Below are 20,902 nucleotides of genomic sequence, written 5' to 3'. Positions count from 1 at the left end.
CCCAGGCACCCCATGTTTTTTTTTTCAAAATTTTTAAAGATTTATTTTTGAGAGAGAGACAGAGTGCAAGCCAGGGAGGGGCAGAGAGAGAGGGAGACACAGAATCCTAAGCAGGCTCCAGGCTCTGAGCTGTCAGCACAGAGCTCAACGCAGGACTTGAACTCAGGAACCATGAGATCATGACCTGAGTGGAAGTCGGGTGCTTAACCGACTGAGCCACCCAGGTGCCCCTCTCTTTTTAGATTTTTAAAATCTGTATGTATGAATCTATTATAATTGGAATATAAAATCTACTCTGACTACACTTAACTGTAGATACACAATAAACTTTAAATATCATTAAATCCAATATAACCCAAGAACTTCTAAAGTGCAAATACATCTCTAGAATCAGTTACTGAGCATATCTTTTCTACATATTAATACTTAGATATAATTTTGTTTTAATGTTAAACTAGCTAATGTTGACAGGCAATGTTAGAACTTTGGCTTCAATATATAAGTGAAGTTACATCATTCTGTTTCTGAAGTGACATTGCATCTGACCATCAGCTATATGCATATGCGGTTGCACAAAAGATAAAAAAATATAAAGGCAGTGAATGTAAATTAGGAAACTCATAAAGAAATTAACAGAATAACAATAACCTTCATAATCTCAAAATGTATACTCTGTGAAAGCAAAAGTATTAGAACATTGTGTCATTGGAGTGGACCATGATGACCAGTCTGTACCAAAGAAGATCTTTGTGATGAGACACAATAACTTCTCTAAGAACATTTGCAGGTTGAATTTAAGAGTACTACACCAAATTCTCTAGCTGCCATGAATTCACAACTAGAGCCAACCTGGCTAATCACATTTTTTGTCAAATAAATTTTCTTTCTGCAGCTATTCCACACCCTTGTGGCAGTATGAATATACTTGCCTCAAATGCTCTGAAAGCAGAAGGATATCTAATTTCTATCCTCATTCCTCAGCAGACTGTGACAATAAATAGGAAACTAGGTAATTTTGTAATTAGATTACTCCATTTTATCTTAAATCCTGCATGTCAGAACACACGGCTATCTTTATTTTAAAATATAAGAAAATTCTCAAGGTTGAATTGGTAGCAAAAAGAGCACCTTCTAAAAAGGCACTAGTAATTTCACTGATCATGTAGAGCTCACACACAAAAAAATGTAATTACACATTTCTGTTAATCTCAGTAATTTATTTAAATTTGCTCCTGAACCAATTTCCTGGTATTCATGAAAATTGCTGTTTGACTTTGTTTTCCTAGGTCTTTGACCTGGCACTAAGGAGTATCAGGTTTCTGTCTGATATTTTAGTTAACCTGGCTTTTCTGTTTTTGACAAATCAAAGAACAAATTAAGTCCAAAACTTGTGCTTAAAAGTTTTATACTATACCATGAGGGATATGGAAGAAATCAAAAGCTAAAGAGTTTAGTTGTAAAGATTTTTAGATGTGAGGCACAATTGCTGTCAAGTGGAGGGAAGACTTGATAACTCACATCAAGTTCATGGATCACTTAATTCATGCACCCATATCACTTAGTACAGGGCTCAGCCCATAGATTAATACAGATTTGTTGAACTAATGAATTACTATCAAAATGTAAAGGAAAGGTGCAGTTAACATTATACAAGATATAATGTTAGACATAACATCAACTAATTATCCATTGTAATTAATTTTATCTTTCAAAATTTTCATGCAAGATGTGCCAGATTATCTAAAAATGAAGGTAGAATGATATAAAACAGTATTCTTCAATGTTTTGAAAGCCTCTTGGCTCTTTTAATAAATACAAAATTTCATGTCTCTGCTTGAAAATTCTGAAATCCATCCCTCTTATGTATACATAGACAATTCTTGCTATTTTTTACATATTCTCAGCACCCACGGAAATTTTGCAAAGCTTTGTTTTCTATAGCATTTATGAAAACAATGTTTTTTGTTCATTCTCCAAAGATAAAATTGTATCAGTTCTGAATATGTATTTTGAAACCTTACTCCAAGAGCTCATATATTACACACCTGTCCACCACATATCTTGAGAACTCTAGTAATTGGATCTGTAATCAAGCAAGGTATATAACTTAAAGGCCACCAAACCCAAACTCTGACATCTCCCTTCAAAAATAACAAAAGTTCAATTGCAGGCAGTTAGTTGTAGGTAAAAGCACTAGACTAGAGTCAGCCCTGAGTTTAAGGTTTATTTATTTTTGAGACAGAGAGTCAGAGAGAGAGAGAGAGGCAGCATGAGTAGGGGAAGGGCAGAGAAAGACACACAGAATCTGAAGCAGGCTCCAGGCTCTGAGCTGTCAGCATAGAGCCTGATGTGGGGCTTGAACTCAAGAACCATGAGATCATGACCTGAGCCAGTCAGACACTTAACTGACTGAGCCACCCAAGTGCCCCAGACAGCCCTGAGTTTAAATACCAGCTCTATGACTTACAGATTGATTTTGATCACTAGTTGTTTGGTCTATCACTTATTAGTTGTTTGATTAAATTGATTAATCTTTTCAAGTCTTTCTTTATCTATAAAATATGGATAATCACATTAATTTTCTGTATAAATTACCAAGAATTTAGAGGGCAATCATTAATCATTATTTGAAATTAAATAAGACAACAGTAGTTCTACATTGGCTCTTACATTAGCTCAGCTCTGTAGCAGATCATGTAATTTTGAACATATAAGTTCACTTCTCAATGTTTAGATTATAAAAACATTACATTTCCCTATTGCCTCCCTAATGCCTTATAGGAACTACATGAAATAATTATTAAGTAATGTATTAGCTTTTCTCTCTTATATTTACCATTTTTTTAAGTTTTATTTATTTTTGAGAGAAAATTTGGGGATAAGAGAAATAGTAAACTGAGATATACCAGGAAATACTAACCAAAAGAAAGCTGGGGTAGCTATATTAATATCAAAAAGTACAAAGTTCAAAGACAATATCATTAGGGAAAAAGATTAATATTAAATAGTTTAATATTAAACTATTAAGGTTTAATATTAAAAAGTTTTATTCACTAGGGAGATATATTTTGTCAAGCTTGTAATGCCTAATAATATAGCCTTGATTGTGTAAATCAATAATTGACAAAATTTTAAAAAACGACAATTCTATCATAGTAGGAAATATCAGCATACCTCTTTCCAATATTGATGGGTCAAGAGACAAAGTTAAAATAGTAAAGATATAGAAGATTTGAATAACAAAATTAGTGCACTTAAAGAACACACACATACACACACACACACACACACACACACACACACACCTGCCTCCAACAGTTCTAAAACACACAATCCTCTAAAATACACACGAAATATTTGGAAAATTGATTGCACACAGCACATCTCGAAACATTTTTAAAAATTTGTATCATGCAGGGGCACCTGGGTGGTGCAGTCAGTTAAGGGTCTGACTATTAATCTCGGCTCAGGTAATGATCACCAGTTCGTGAGTTGGAGCCCCACATAGTGCTCTGCACTGATGGTGCGGAGCCTGCTTTGGATTCTGTCTCTCTTTCTCTCTGCCCCTCCCCCGCTCATTCTCTCTCTCTCTCTCTCTCTCTCTCTTTCTCTCACTCACTCAATAAATAAACTTAAAAAAATAGTATCATGTAGACCATGTTCTAGAACCACAATGAAATGGTTGAAACCCTGTACATTTGGACATTAAAAAACACATTGCTAAAGTTCTACTAGTCAATCCTTATAAGAATTTTAAAGTAATTAAAACTGTACGATAAAATTCTTTACATGAAAACTTGCAAAATAAATGTAAATTGATATTTAAAAAACTATTTAGGTATGATTGACATACAAAAAGCTGTACATAATTAGTGTATACAATTTGATGGGTTTGGAGACAAGTATACACCTGTGAAACCATCACCATAATCAAGACCGTAAATCTATCCATCACCTCCAAAAGTTTCCTCCTATTCCCTTTAACGTTTTTTCTTTTGTGCTAAGAGTACTTAAGATAAGATCTACCTTCTTAGCAAAATTTTAGGTAAACAATACGGTATTGTTAACTAGGTACTTTTCTTTAAAGGGTAACAGAAAGCAGGTCTTTCAGGGTTATTAGGTACTATTTCACTGATAAGGAACTGAAGCTTAGAGAGAAGAAAGAATAATCAAGGTCAAACTGCAAAACATGCAGCTAAGAAAAGCGAAACCTTTTTCATGGAATTTGTGAAATATTAGTGAGAAACTGACTTGCCCAAGGTCAAATAATTATTAAAGAGAATAGCACTTGGACTGCACAGTGTGGCTTTAGATCTATACCGTTAATGAGTATACCATGCTGCTTTCTCTCTTTTTCCTTGTCTCCTCCATTCTTCCTTCTCTGAAAGAGACTTACATGGAAACTACCTCTTGTAACTGTCTACCAACATCTTTATTAGCAGCAAAAATTGTTGAGGACAGTTGAGCTTGTGAGGCTGAGACTAGGGGGCACAGAACTATGTCAGAGCTGTCATCAATGTCATATATCAAGAACTGCAATTGGGCTACTTTTGTTGTTGTTCTACTTAAAAATTATGGAAAATAATGTATTTAATAGTGTTAAAAGTGTCAATCAATTGAATGGTCTATTTTAGAACATATTTCTAAATATTAAAGAAGCCTTCTTTTAGATAGACAATAATATGTTACAAATCATATGGCTTGCAATCAGGTGTTTATATGTGTGCCATTCAGTATTTCTGATTCTTTACACATACTAATTAAATTCTCAATATTTTTACCTAGCTAAAAATCAATATTCCAAAGAGAAAAATGAAGACTACTTTGTACCTTTAAAACAAACTATATACTGTAAGTTGCAACTTCCTTGTTAAACTGTTGACAAAATCAACAGGTAATGATCATACAATTGTTTTCCACTCAAGTCATGACAATGATGTTTTCATTAATTCCACCAAAGTAAACAAAATGTTGAGGCACTAAATTGAAGATAATGAAAAATATTTTCAATAATGTTCAGATATAGTTTTCCACCATATATTTTCACTGAGATACTTCTAATGTTTATTGGCTAGTGACTTGCATCAGGAAAGATATGTAAGAGAATATACTATCCTTCTGTTTACTGCAGTATTACAAAAACCTAAATATTGGCTATTCATAGTTTTGTATCTTGATCAGAGATGATAATATATATAGCTGCATACTAAGCACAACTCCTAAGTGTGAAATTCAGGATGATAAATATTTGTTAAATCCACATCTGCACTTTTATATTTTTATTGTCCTCTACGTGATATCCTCTCTTTACTTAATAATGTCTCATATATTTCCCATGTTGTTACATATTTACAATTATAATTTAATACTTTCTAAACTGCAATTTACTTATTTAACTACTTTTATACATATTATCTGACTTCCAATTCTTTGCTATTATAGATAATCCTCTAACAAATATTTCCTGAGGTTCAATTCTCAAGAATAAAATAAGTGGTCAAAATTTTATGGGTCTTGATATACATGGCCAAATTGCTTTACATGTTATACTAGTTTACATTGCCATCAATAATGCTAGATGGCACTAATTTAATCACAGGCTTGGCTGATTTAAGTGGACCCAATTTTTCTCATTTAATAGGTGCAAAATTATTGTTTCAAATTGTATTGCTTTACTTACTAGTGAGTCTGAGCATTTTCCTTATGTTCCTTCGCTTTTTTTTTTTTTTCTTTTCTATTTTACTGACTGTTCCTTCCCTTACTCTTTGGCATCTTAATTATATGCTTATGAATTAGAACTCTCTTTTTGTTCATTATTGATGTTAATTCTTCATCTGTCATACCCAATACCAGTGTATAGTTTTCTTTTTTATTTTCATTGCATGTTCTGTTGAATAGGTGTTTCACATTTTATATAATTGAATCTGTCAATCTTCCCTTTTAAAACTTTTTTTACTTCAATGTGAAAAGTTATCATCCATCCAAAGATCTTATTCTATTTTCTGCTAGTTTTTCTATGGCATGGTATAATGTGTGATCCTTAATTCTTCTGGAGTTTATTGGAAGTTGATATAAAATATATATCTAAACAGATTTTTTAATCAAAATTTTCTCCCAAATACTATCCAGTTATCCTAGCACTTATTATTCAATAATTCTTCATTTTTTGTGTTATTTTGGGATGCTTGATTTTATTATATATTAAAACTTCCTATATAATTAGGTTGATTTTTAGGATGACATGATAGGTGTGTTTCACTGAGAATAATATAATAACCACAGTCCAACATCCTCTACAGTAGATTACCTTTGTTGCTCTAGTATTTTCTGATTTTTAAAATCTTACATGCTTATTTTAAAAATTAATTTCAAGAAGAATGTTATAGTTTTTTAGAACAAATTTTGTTGGTATTTTATTGGTATTGTATGGGTATATAAATTAACACAAGACAGAGTGACATGATTTTGTAGATAATTCTTTTAGATAATCTAACATTTATTGAAGCTATCAACAAATAAGAACACATTAATTTATTCAATTATGATACTTTTCCATGTATTTATTTTTCAAATATCACTGCATTGGTCAGAATCCTAAAAAACCAAATTAAAAATGCCCATCTAGAGAAAAGTAACCTGGAAACATCACAATAACTTTTGAAATCTTTTGAACTTTTGAATAATTTTAGAAGAATTAGGATAAAGTATCTCAATAACACCATCATTAACATTACTCAATCACTGACTTAATATTTGAATTCCATGATTCCTATGTATGGTTATTTATATAGAGAATAACATGGCTTTTTTTTTATATAGAGGTTATATATAGGTTATTTATATATAGGTTATATATAACTTATATACAGAGAATAACATGGCTTTTTTTATATAGAGGTTATATATAGGTTATTTATATAGAGAATAACATGGCTTTTTTTATATAGAGGTTATATATAGGTTTTTTATATAGAGAATAACAAGGTAACAACATAGCATTATGAGTTTTTTTAATGGCAATATTTTCTCCCTTTTTTCCATTAGGCATGTCTCTAGGGTTTATATAGTAAATAAGCAAGTATATCACTACTCTTTGAAAACAGTTCCTCCTTGCCATTTTAAGGAAGTTTCCTGTATTGTTAATGTATTTTTTATTTGTTTAGGTTGCAAGTGTTAAACTTTATCTGATGCTTTTAGTATCTATTATGATTATATATTGCTTTTCTTATTTAAATAAATAATATGGGTTATTAATAGATTTCCCGGTGCTAATAACAATAGCTACTATTGATTATATGCTCACTCTATAAGTACTTTACATACATTATCTCATTTAATTCTCACAACAAACCCCTAGTTAGATATTTTATTAGTGTCCTAGGATCAACATAACAAATTATCACAAACTAGGTGGCTTAAAACAAGAGAAAATTATTCTCTTATAGTTCTGGAGGCTAGAAGTGCAAAATCAATGTATTGGAAGGGCTACACTCCCTCTGAAGGTTCTAAGAGATGATCTTTCCTTGCCTCTTTCAGCTTTTGGTGTCTACAGACAATCCTTAGTGTTCTTGGGATTATAGATGCATCATTCCAGTGTCTACTTCTATCTTCACATGGTCTTCCCCTACATGTCTCTCAGTGTCTTTTCCATCTCTTATAGGGACACTGTCGGTGCATGTAGGGCCCATCCTAAATCCAGGATAATTTCACTTTGAGATTCTTAATTTAATCACATCTACAAGGTCCCTATTTCCATATAAGGTAACTGTCACAGGTACTAGGGGGTCAGGATTTGAACATATATTTCAGGGCCATTATTCAACCCACTAAAGTCCACCCTCTGGCCCCAAAACTCATATTCATTCCATATGAAAAATGCATTCTCTCCATCCCAACATCCCCCAAAGTCTCAAATCATGACAGCTTCAACTTTAAGTCTAAACTCTACTCTAAATATAATCAGCTCAAAAAGTTCCACATCTCATCTTCTAAAATCATCTAAATCATGTAGGAGTGAGATTGTGGATATGGGTGGGGGGGGGGGGAATTCCCCTGCATCTGTGGACTTGTCAACCTAGAAAACACGTTATCTACTTCCAAAATACAATTGCAGGGTAGGCACAAGATAGATATTCCCATCGAAGAGAGAGAAAATGGGAAAAATAAAGGTAAATTACATAAGGTTTCAAGGTTTGAGAATAATTCTCTGTGGCTTTGTGTCTGCCCTCTGGACCTATGGTGACTCCACCCTATAGGTCTGTGATGGATCTATTCTCTGGACCAGTGGCAGCTCCACTTTTGTCCTTGGCCTATGGGCTTACAGAGTGGCTCTACTGGCTTTTGCATCTGGGGTGGTGGTTTGGTTGTCCTCTGCCTCTGCTTTAAAAAAAAATTAACATTTATTCATTTTTGAGAGACAGAGTGTGAGTGAGAGAGGGGCAGAGAGAGAGGGAGACACAGAATCTGAAGCAGGCTCCAGGCTCTGAGCTGTGAGCACAGAGCCAGACGTGGAGCCCAAACTCACAGAGCACGAGATCATGACCTGAGCTGAAGTCAGATGCTTAACTGACTGATTCACCTAGGCGCCCCACTGCCTCTGCTTTTAAAGCACTTGCCTCTCTAGCCTCTGCTTCTGCATCTGTGACTCTGCCCTGAGAGTCATTATTTCTTTTTTTGAAGGAACATGTTTTCTGTCAACTAGCTATAGAAGCTCATTTCATGCATGAGGAATTTTGGAAGTCCTACTGCTCTCTTTCACTTAGTTCTGTCTCTATCCCCTTCAGTACAAACTGGCAATGCTTTTGCTAAATCAACATTGTGAAAAACCTTATCAGTCTCCTGTGTATGTGAAGGGGGTCCACTCTATTAAACAGAAGGGTTCTCATAGATCCTCCCTGGATAACCCCTTCTGTATTCCTGGCCTCTGCTGAGATTGCTGACTAGATCCATGTGTCATACCCCTAATCTCTTCAGTCAGCAAAAGTTTTCCAGCCTCTCTCTTGGCCTTCTTTCCAAAGCATATTTTCTGAACAATGAAATCTGCCAACATTGGCATCTTTTGCAGTCTGGAGAGCCTGAGAATTTCCCAAATCATCAAGTGCTGGTTTCCTTTTTCTTAACAGTTCCTTCCTCAATATATTTGTTTCCTCTTGCATTTTACTAGAAGCAGCAATGAGAAACACTTTGCTTGGAAATCTCAGCTAAATATCTAGGTTCATTACTTAAATTTTCTGTTCCCTACCCAAAAGTAAAACACAATTCAGTCAAATTTTCTGTCACTTTAGGATAAAGATCATCTTTCCGACAGTTTCCAATATGTTCCTCATATTTATCTGAGCCTTAACCAGAATCTCCCTTAACATTCATATTTCTATCAACATTCGGTTCTTGATGACATATATATTCTTTAAGATGATAGAAGCTTTCTCCACAGTGCTTCTCACTTCCTTTTAAGCCCTCACCAAAATAACCCTTAATATCCATATTTCTACCAACAATCTCTTCAAAGCAATGTAAGCATTTTTTATCATGTGCCTCAAAATTCCTTCAGCCTCCGCCCATGATCCAATTCCAAAGCCACTTCCATGTTTTTAGGTACTTGTTAGAGAAGCACCCCACATGCTACTACCAAAATATATATTATTTTCCTAGAGTTGCTGTAACAAAATACCTCAAACTGGGTGGCTTACAACAACAGAAATTTATTTTATCTTAGTTGTGGAGGCTAAAAGTCTGAAATCAAGATGTTGGTAGAACTACACTCTTTTTGAAGGCTCTAGGCCAATTCATACATTGCCTCTTCCAGCTTTTGGTGGATGCAGACAATTCTTGACATTCCTTGCTTTGTAGATGCATCACTCCAATCTCTGCCTCTGTCTCTACATGAACTTTCCCCACTGTGTTTTCACTGTGTTTTCCCCTTTTCTGTTTCACATAAGGGATTCTGTCATTGGATGTAGGACTCACCTTAACTCCAGGATTATCTCATCTTGAAATCCTTAATTACTCCATATTTATTTTTTTAATGTTTATTTATTTATTTTGAGCGAGACAGACTGGGGGAGGGGCAGAAGGAGTGAGAGAGAGAGACAGTCCCAAGCAGGCTCCATGGTGTCAGTGCAGAGCCCCACATGAGGCTTGAACTCATGAACTGTGTGATGATGACCTGAGCTGAAATCAAGAGTGGGACGCTTAACCAACTGAGCCACCCAGGTGGCCCAAGACCATATTTCTAAATAAGATCATATTCACAGGTACTAGGGGTTAGGACCTGAACATATCTTTTTGGGGCCATTATTCAACCAACCATAGATACCCACATATTACTTCTACCATCTTAACAATATTTTTAACATTCTTCACTTATTTCTTTTAGATAGTAGAGTAGTTATGCCAATTTCTTAAACCACATCCACTTTTGCTTGTATTTGTTTTTTACTGTGGCTGTTATTTGGCAAGTATATATTAATACTATGTATTATCACTATCCTCCCTTTTGTCGTTATGAATATTTACTTTTTATCTCCTCATGGGTTTTTGCTTAAAAATATGCTCTTTGTCTGATTAATATATATATTTATTGAGTAATTTTCTTTTCTTGGGACTTTATTATAAAAGTAACTCTTAAAAGTCTATATATTCCTGTGTTTTCCTAATAATTATGAGGAATTTTACCTTTACATTTTAAAGGAGTGGAAGTGGGATTTAGCATTATACAAATGCAATTTTATAGTTTGCATATGATTTTCCTCTGTCTTCCTATTTTATACTTATATGCTGTCTCTTTTCTATCGTGTCTCTTTTTGTAAGTAATATGTTATAACTGTTTCTTTTTGTGCTTTTTATTTTGTTACAATGTTTTGCTGTGGTTTCTTTTTACATAATCTTCATTGAGATACAAATCACATACTATAAAATTTATCCTTTTAAAGTTTACAGTTCAGGATTTTAACATATTCACAGAGTTTTGCTTCCACCACCACAATCTAAGATTAAAGATTTTCATAACGCCAAAAAGAAACTTTATACCCACTGCCACTCCCAATATCCAACTCTGGAGATCTAATGTACGGCATTATGATTATAGTCAATAACACTGTACTATATATTTCAAAGTTTCTAAGAACCTAGATCTTAAATGTTCTCTACATAAAATGGAACGATACTTACATGATGCAATGGAGTTGTTAGCTAACACCACAATGGTAATCATATTGAAATATATAAATGTATCAAATTAACATGCCGTACACCTTGAACTTGCACAGTTATATGTTATATCTCAAAAAAAAGTAATCAAACAATATATGTCCTTTGTGGCTGGCTTCTTTTACTTACATTAGTATTTTCAAGATCTACCCATATTGTTGCATGCGTCAGTACTTTATTCCTGTATATAGCCAAATAATATTGCAATGTAGGATATACCATATTTTAGTTATCCATTCATCAGTTGATGGATATTTAAGTTGTTTCTAGATTTTGGCTATTATGAATAACACTGCAACAAACATTTGTATACAAGTTTTATGTGGAAATTTGTTTTCACTACTCATGGATATATAATTAGTAAAATTTCTGGGTCATAGAAACTCTATGTTTAAATTTTGAGAAGTTGCCAGATGGTTTTCCAAATAGGAAACACCATTCTACATTTCCAGCAACTGTGTAGGGAAGTTCCGATTTCTCCATATCCTCCCCAACACTTGTTATTACCTATTTATTATACACACCCTAGTAGATATGAGGTTATATCTCATACAGGTGCTGATTTCCATTACCCTGATAACTAATAATGATGAGCATCTTTTCATATACATATTTCATTTGTATATCTTCTTCAAAGAAATATCTAAGCAGATCATTTGACCGTATTTTAACATTTGTTTATTTTGAGAGAGAGAGTAAGAGAGTGAGAGCGAGCTCATGCGTGTGTGGACAAGGGCGGGGGAAGGACAGAGAAAGAGTGAATCTCAAGCAGGCTCTGCACTTTAAGCACAGAGCCCAAAGTGGGGCTCAAACCACAAACCATGAGATCATGATCTGAGCTGAAATTGAGTTGGACGCTTAACCAACTAAGCCACCCAGCTGCCCCAGCCCATTTTTAATTAAGTTGCCTTTTGTTGAATTATTAAGAGTTCTTGAAATAGTCTGCATACAGGTCTATTACCAGATATATTATTTGAAAACATATTCTCCCATTCTGTGTGCCATCTTCTCACTTTTTGATGGTATCACTTGCAGCACAATTTTTTAAAATTTTGATGCAGTAAAATTTATTTGCTTTTGCTGCTTTTGATTTTGGTGTATCAAATATATCATTGCCAAATCCAAAATAACAAAGATTTACTCCTAAGTTTCCTTCTAATAATTTTATATTTTTACCTATAACAATTGAATCTATTATCTATTTTGAGTTAATTTTTAATATGGTTTGAGGTAAGGGTCCAGTTTCATTATTTTGCATGTGGATATCCACTTGTCCAAGCACCATTTATTGAAAGGTTATTTTTCCCATTTAATTTTCCTGAGATCATGTTGAAAATCAACTGATCATAAATGTAAATCTTTATTTCTGAATTCTCAATCTCTTACATTAACTTATATGTCTACCTTATGCCAGCACCACACTGTCTTGATTACTCTTGTTTTGTATTAAATTTTGAAATCAGAAAGTGTGAGTCCCTCAACTTTGTTGTATTTTTCAAAATTTTTTTTAGCTATTATGTGTCCCTACATTTAAATATGGATGTTAGGAATAGCTTGTCCCTAAATTCTGCACTGGGACCAGCTCAAATTTTGATAGGGATCACACCAAATCTGTATTATTTTGGGGAGTACTGACATCACATCTATGTTTAATCTACCAATCCAAACCATGGGTATGTCTTTCCATTTACTTATGTGTTCTTTAATTTCTTACAATGATATTTTGTAGTTTCTGGTATACAAATCTTACATTTTTTGTTAAGTTTACATCCAGTTATTTTATTTTTGATACTATTTTAACTAAAATTATTTTCTTAATTTCACCTTGGAACTAGCTAGCATGTACGAATATAATTGATTTTATATGTTGATATTAGATCTTACAACCTTGCTGAACTTATTGGTTTTAATAGTGTTTTTTATAGTTAATGATATTGTAATGATGTATGGTGACAGATGATGACTACACTTGTGAGCACTGAGTAATTTATAGAATTGTCAAATCAATATATTGTACACCTGAAACTAATGTAACATTGTATGTCAATTATACTCCAATAGTACAGTTTTAATAGTGGTTTTGATGGATTTTTTCTACATAAAGAATATTTTCCCAGGTGCCTGGCTGGCTCAATCAGAAGAACATGTAACTCTTGATCTCAGGGTCTTGAGTTTGAGCCCCATATTGGATGTAGAGGTTACTAAAAATATCTATATGGTTTTTTTTTTCCTTTGTGAATATGGATACTTCTTTTCAATCTAGATGGTTTTAGTTTCATTTTCTTGTCTAGTTGACCTCACTAAAACTTTTAGGGCATGTTGAATAAATGTACTGAAAAAAGGCATCTTCACCTTGTTTCTGCCCTTAACATAAGGCATTCAGTAATTCACCATTAAATACTATGCTACCTGTGAGGTTTTTTTAATAGACATCCTTATTCAGGTTGAGGAGGTTCCCTTCCATTGTTATTTTGTTGATTTTTTTATCATTAAGTGTTGGACCTTTGTCAGATAATTTGTCACCATCTGCTAAAGTGATCATGTGCTTTTTTGTCCTTTATTCTATTAAAATTGTATATTCTTGGCACCCTTGTCAAAAATCAGTTCACTGTACATGTGTGAATTTATTTCTGGGCTCTTTGTTCTATTCTATTAGTCTGTACATCTTACTGTTTCATTTGATGATTTCCTATACTTCATGTAGGCTTTCTTCACTCTTTTTCATTCCTTCTTTTTTTTCCTCTGACTGGATAATTTCAAATAACCTATCTTCAAGTTTACAGCTTTTTTCTTCTTATATATCAAGCCTGCTGTTAGTGCTTTATATTGCATTTTTCATTTCACTTATTGCATTCTTCAGCTCCATAATTTGTTTGGTTCAGAATTTCTATTTATAATTTCTAATTTATGATTCATTTTGTTTGAACACAGTTTTCATGATTTTTTTTAATTTTATTTTTTTATTTTTTAAAATTTACATCCAAATTAGTTAGCATATAGTGAAACAATGATTTCAGGAGTAGATTCCTTAGTGCCCCTTACCCATTTAGCCCATTCCCCCTCCCACAACCCCTCCTGTAACCCTCAGTTTGTTCTCCATATTTAGGAGTCTCTTCTGTTTTGTCCCCCTCCCTGTTTTTATATTATTTTTGTTTCCCTTTCCTTATGTTCATCTGTTTTGTCTCTTAAAGTCCTCATACGAGTGAAGTCATATGATTTTTGTCTCTCTCTGACTAATTTCACCTAGCATAATACCCTCCAGTTCCATCCACGTAGTTGTAAATGGCAAGATTTCATTCTTTCTGATTGCCGAGTAATACTCCATTGTGTGTGTGTGTGTGTGTGTGTGTGTATATATATATCACATCTTCTTTATCCAGTCATCCATCAATGGACATTTGGGCTCTTCCCATACTTTGGCTATTGTTGATAGTTGCTGCTATAAACATGGAGGTATATGTGTCCCTTTAAAACAGCACACCTGTATCCCTTGGATAAATGCCTAGTAGTACAATTTCCGGGTTGTAGGGTAGTTCTATTTTTACTTTTTTGAGGAACCTCCATACTGTTTTCCAGAGTGGCTGCACCAGCTTACATTGCCACCAACAATGCAAAAGAGACCCTCTTTCTCCACATCCTCACCAACATCTGTTGTTGCCTGAGTTGTTAATGTTAGCCATTCTGACAGGTGTAAGGTAGTATCTCATTGTGGTTTTGATTTGTATTTCCCTGATGATGAGTGATGTGGAGCATTTTTTCATGTGTCGGTTGGCCATCTGGATGTCTTCTGTGAAGAAGTGTCTATTCATGTCTTTCACCCATTTCTTCGCTGGATTATTTGGTTTTTTTTGGTGTTGAGTTTGATAAGTTCTTTATAGATTTTGGATACTAACCCTTTATCTGATATGTCATTGGGAAATATCTTCTCCCATTCTGTCAGTTGCCTTTTAGTTTTCTGATTGTTTCCTTCGCTGTGCAGAAGGTTTTTATTTTGATGAGGTCCCAGGAGTTCATTTTTGCTTTTGTTTCCCTGTTTTCATGATTTTGTCGAATTGTCTATTTGTGTTATCTTGTAGCTAGTGAGATTTTTTAAATATTTATTTTGTGAGAGAGAAAGGGGAGATAGAAAAGGGAGAGCAATGGGGAGATATTGGTTAAAGAGTACAAACATCCAGTCAGAAGATAAATTTTGTAGGTCTAAGGCACAGCATTGTGATTATAGGTAACAATACTTTATTAAGTACTTGAAAGTTGTTAAGAGGGTAGATTTTAAATGTTCTAACCGCACCAAAAAAGGTAATTATGTCATATGATGGAGGTGTTAGATAATGCTAGTGGTAATCATATTGCAATATATAAGAGTATAAAATCAATACATTGTACACTTTAAACTTACACATGTTGTATGTCAATTATATCTTAATAAATCTGGAAAAAAACCAAAAACAAACCCAAAATAAAGTGGGTGTTATAAAAATCCTTAAGCAAGAAATTTTGAATGCATGTTTATTTATTTTTTGTTTTTTTAAAGTTTATTTATTTATTTTGAGAGAGAAAGACACAGCACGAGTATGGGAGGGACAAAGAGAGAGGGAGACAGAGAATCCCAAACAGGCTCCATGCTTCCAATGCAGAGCCCAATGCAAGTCTTAAACTCATAAAACTGTGAGATCACGATCTGAGCTGAAACCAAGAATCACTTAACCAACTGATCCACCCAGACACCCCTGAGTGCATTTTTTAAAAAATGCTTATTTATTTATTTATTTATTTGGGGAGGGGGGAGGGGGAGCAGGGGAGGGGGAGAGAGAAAGAGAGAGAGAGAGAGAGAGAGAGAGAGAATGAGAGAGTGAGAGAGGGAGATGGAGGGAGAAAGAGAATCCCAAGCAGGTTTCTACCTGTCAACACAGAGCCCAATGCAGGGCTTGACCCATGAACCATGAGATCATGACTTGAGCTGAAATCAAGAGTCGGACACTTAACCGACTAAGCCACCAGGTGCCCCAAATTTTGAGTACTTTTACAACTGTTGAAATAGAAACTCAGAAACTCTCATCAAAGAAACAGAAGATATAATGTAGAAAAAATGAAAATTTTAGAGCTGAAAGGTTCATTGACAGAAATGTGTAAGACATTCAACAGATAGGCTCAATAACAGAATAGACATCACAGGAAAGTGTCAGTGAACATGAAAATAGATCTATATAAATAATCAAATTTGAGCAACAGGAACAAAATTATTGAGAATTAAAATGAGCGGAACCCCAGATACCAGTGGAGCTATAACAAAATATCTAGAATTCACATCATCAGAATCAAAAAGTAGAGGAGAAAACACATGGTGCTGAAAAATATTTGAAGAAATAATAGTGAAGAAATTCCCAAGTTTGAGTAAATAACTAAACCTACAGATTTAAGAAGCTTAATAAAATGCCAAGTAGGATAAACCCAAAGAAATTCAGGCTCAAACACTGTCAGTGCAGAGCCTGATGCAGGGCTTGGTCTCACAAACTGCAAGATCATGACCTGAGCAAAAATCAAGAGTCCAGGGCTTAACTGACTGAGCTACCCAAGCACCCAACTCATGAGATTCTCTAAAACAATTATTTTTAATTCTTTGCCAGGCAATGTGTATATCTCCATATCTTTAGGGTCATTTACTAGAAAATTATTGTATTCTTTTAGTGTTATCATGTTACTTTGATTTTCTGTGTTTCTTGAACTTTTGTCTTCACATTTGAAGAAGCACTCACTTCCTCCAGTCTTTACTGACTGACTTCAGGCAAGACCTTCACCAATTAGCTGTTATAGGGATTCTGAAGCTTTCTCTGAACTTTTCTGTGCATGTTCCACTCCACATTTTTTGTTTCTTCTTGAATGACAATTCTTAAGATTATTTACCTTCTCTTGATCCTGCGAAACTAATCCAGGTGCTGAGAGACCCTCACTTGCTTTCCCTAGGATGGTATCCTGAAATGCTCAAGTTTTTGTGCTTTCTTCTAATCCTGAAGAGTTAAGCTGGCTTTCTGCATATGCTCACTAACTATATATAAAGGCTTGCACCTGATGCCCATATGGCCACATATAGAGCAGTGGCTATGAGGCCATGTATGGGTAAAATGTGTGCAGCACTGGGGGATGTCTGTGGACCAGTTGGAAGGTCCATAGGTAAGGTGTTCCCATTGGCTTCTGGACAGACTTCTTGATGAAGTCCATGAAGCCATAGTAGGATCCATGCCTCTTTGATGAGTTCCGAACACTGGCTGCTGTGATTCCAGTCTCCCTTATCTCCTCAATTGTACAGATAACTTCAGTATACTGGGTGGACTGGATGAGAAGTGGGCCTCTTTGGCAGCATCCCACAAAGCTGGGGAAGCAGGCATTCATTCACTATGCTCTCACTCTCCTGGAAGAAATCACAAGCTTAGGGCTTCTCTCTTGGCATTAAGTAATGCCACCTTGGGGGAGAGGTAACATGGGTAAAATGAAACTGTTCTTATCTTCTTCAATGCATCATTCAGATTTTTTGCTCCAAAGGTGTGTTGAAACTTCTGTGTTGTACTCCTAGATTCCTACAAAGGTGGATACCATTGGTGAATATCAAAATTGACATCCTTTGGTGGAATAACAGTAGAAAACTATTCTGTCATCTTGCTGATGTCACTCTTCTTATATTTAAACTTATTTATCATTTATAATTTCTTCATTTATTTGCAAGGATTTGAGTTACCATTCAGTTTCATATCCTTACTCTAATACTGCTTTTCTCCCATCTGTTGCCTTTGTACTGCAATTGTCAAATGGATTACATTTATATATGTTACAAGCCCAAAATACAACAATTTGCTATTGTTTTATTCAATTACTTTTTAAATCATTTGAGAGATGATAAAGTAATAAATATGCATTTATACTATTATATTTCCCTAAGTGGTTAACATTACTGGCACTAATTATTCCTTCTTTTGGATTGAGTTGCTGTTTAGTTTCTTTTTATTTTGGCCTGAAAGATTCTCTTTAGTATTTCTTGCGGTGAAGATTTTCTAGTGACTGATTCTATCCGTTTTTGTTTACCTGAAAATGCCTTAATTACTCCTTCATTTGTGGAAGATAACTTTGCTGAATATAGTAATCTGACAGGTTTTTCAGCAGTTTGAATGTGTCACCCTACTGCCTTCTAGCCCCCATTGTTTCTAATGAAAGCTCAATTGTTAATCTTATTGGTGTTTCTTCTTATGTGATAAACTGCTTTTCTCTTTCTTTTGTTCTTTCTCTTTCAACATTTTGACTGTGATGTGTCTAGGTGTGGATCTCTTTGTGTTTATTCTAGTTGGAGGTTTTATGCACTACTTGGATATATACATGAATATTTTCATCAACTTTGGCAATTTTTCAGTCATTATTTCTTCAAATATTCTTTCTGCCTCTTTCTCATTCTTTCCTCTCTTCTGGTATTCCCATTATATATATATGTGTTCCACATTTCTCTGAGGCCATGTTTTTTTCCATTCTTTACTATTCTTCTGATTGCATAATCTCTATTTGTCTATCTTCCAGTCTTTGATTCTTTCTTCAGCTAGCTCAAATGCTACAAAGTTTCATTGTTTTTACCAGGATTCAGTGGATTTCCTTGACTATTTCCTCATTTGTTGTATACCCTCAGGACAATTTTTTTTTTAATTTTTTTTTTCAACGTTTTTTATTTATTTTTGGGACAGAGAAAGACAGAGCATGAACGGGGGAGGGGCAGAGAGAGAGGGAGACACAGAATCGGAAACAGGCTCCAGGCTCCGAGCCATCAGCCCAGAGCCTGACGCGGGGCTCGAACTCACGGACCGCGAGATCGTGACCTGGCTGAAGTCGGACGCTTAACCCACTGCGCCACCCAGGCGCCCCTACCCTCAGGACAATTTATAGAAATGCTCAATGATTGTTGTTGTATAATATACATAAATTTATAATATGTGTTATTCATAACTAGCTGTTTATATATATGTGTATATATATGTGTGTGTAAATATATATTTGTATTTATTTACATTTACATTATTTATATATATGTGTATATATATATGTGTGTAAATATATATTTGTATGTATTTATTAATGTGCACATTATTTATATATATGTATATATATTTGTATGTATTTACATACAAATATATATACATATATATACACATATATATACATATATTTGTATGTATTTACATACAAATATATATACATATATATACACATATATATATATATACACAAATGTAATACATATGTAAATTTTCTTTATTTAAATGGTTGTTTCTTGAACAAAAGAGATTCCTCTGTGCTTACCCATAAGTAACCCCTACTTGGGATTTCTAATTACCTTTGTCTTAAATGTAGGTTTTAAATTGATTGTGATAGGCAGAAAAGTGTCTCCCCAAAGATACCATGTCCTAATACCCAGAACCAGTAGATATGTTAGTTTTAGGGAAAAAGAAATTTGAGTTCACAGATAGAATGAAGGTTACTAATCTGCACACCTTGAGATGGGAAGTTATTCTGGATTATCCATTGGATACAATGTAATCAAAAGGGTCCTTAAAAGTGGAAGTATAAGGCAGAGGAAGAGTCAATGTCAGATTGAGGCAATGTGAGAAAGATCCAACCACCCATTGCTGGCTTTGGAAATGGGGGGACAAATTATGATACAAAGAATGTGGACAGCCTCTACCAGCTAGAAAAAGCAAGGAAATGGACTTTTTCTTAGAGCTTCCAAAAAAAGAATACAGCCCTGTTGACATTTGATTTTAGCCCAGTCGCATCCACACCAGACTTCTCAACTAAAGAACTGTAATATACTAGATTTATGTCATTTTAACCCATTAAAATTGTAATATTTCAAAGCAGCAATAGGAAACTTAATGCACTCACCAACATTTAACCCTCTTTGCCTTCCAGAGTTGTTCCATGCTTTGCTGGTGGCACTCTAGGTCAGCTGCACATCTACACAGATATCACCTAAAGAAGTAGAAGATTCAAATCATTATTTTTTAAATCTCATGTTGTATTAAGTTATGTATGTCACCTTAAGTTTTTAATTGTTGTGAGGGTAATAGGATTCACACTGTTTATATTCATAAAATAGCTTCATAACAGGCAAAGGATGTGATTCAGCATTATCATAAGACGACTATGCATTGAAAAAATGCCCAAAGGTCTCAGGTGCTGGCTTTCTTTTTTTCCAACTGTTGGAACATGAAAAGATCCACTTTGTCTCCAGATCTCAAATGATTACCAGCATGGATGCAAAGTGTTTTGATACCAGGAAGCCCAAAGCCTATTCATTGCAGGGGTCTTTTATAGCAAGCTGGTCATGTAAGCATGTACTAGCTATGTGTCTAGGTTACCCATCACAATTCCCCAAGCCTCACTAAAACCGACTGCAAATCATCAATCCAGTAATTATGAAACAATGCTGACAGAATTTAAGAACATCATTTATCTTTATTTAATATATTTAACAGTACTGACCAAGGATCAATACTTACAGATAAGCAAAAAAAAAACCTTGGACTAGATGAGATTAATCCATGCAATACAATGTGTTTCTCTTCCTTGTACCATTTGCTTTGCTAAATTATAGAGTCAAGAACTATCATAAGAAAGAAATTGTAGGAAGACTGATTTTTGTGTCCTTATATGTGCAAATATT

At 34.2% G+C, this 20,902-nt stretch overlaps 1 long non-coding RNA gene across 1 annotated transcript in view; it reads right to left on the bottom strand.

The window, feature by feature from the left end:
* The window catches only part of LOC125931949 (uncharacterized), a 76,136-nt gene extending 55,930 nt beyond the window's left edge, over positions 1–20,206 (bottom strand). The window contains exon 1 of the long non-coding RNA XR_007460512.1: positions 20,122–20,206. This is a non-coding gene — a long non-coding RNA (uncharacterized LOC125931949). The remainder of the gene's footprint in view (positions 1–20,121) is intronic.
* Between the last annotated feature and the right edge of the window lie 696 nt (positions 20,207–20,902).

Source organism: Panthera uncia, chromosome X, assembly GCF_023721935.1.
Source record: "Panthera uncia isolate 11264 chromosome X, Puncia_PCG_1.0, whole genome shotgun sequence".
In the NCBI taxonomy this organism is placed as follows: Eukaryota; Metazoa; Chordata; class Mammalia; order Carnivora; family Felidae; genus Panthera; species Panthera uncia.
This window is presented reverse-complemented; position numbering and strand designations above follow the sequence as displayed.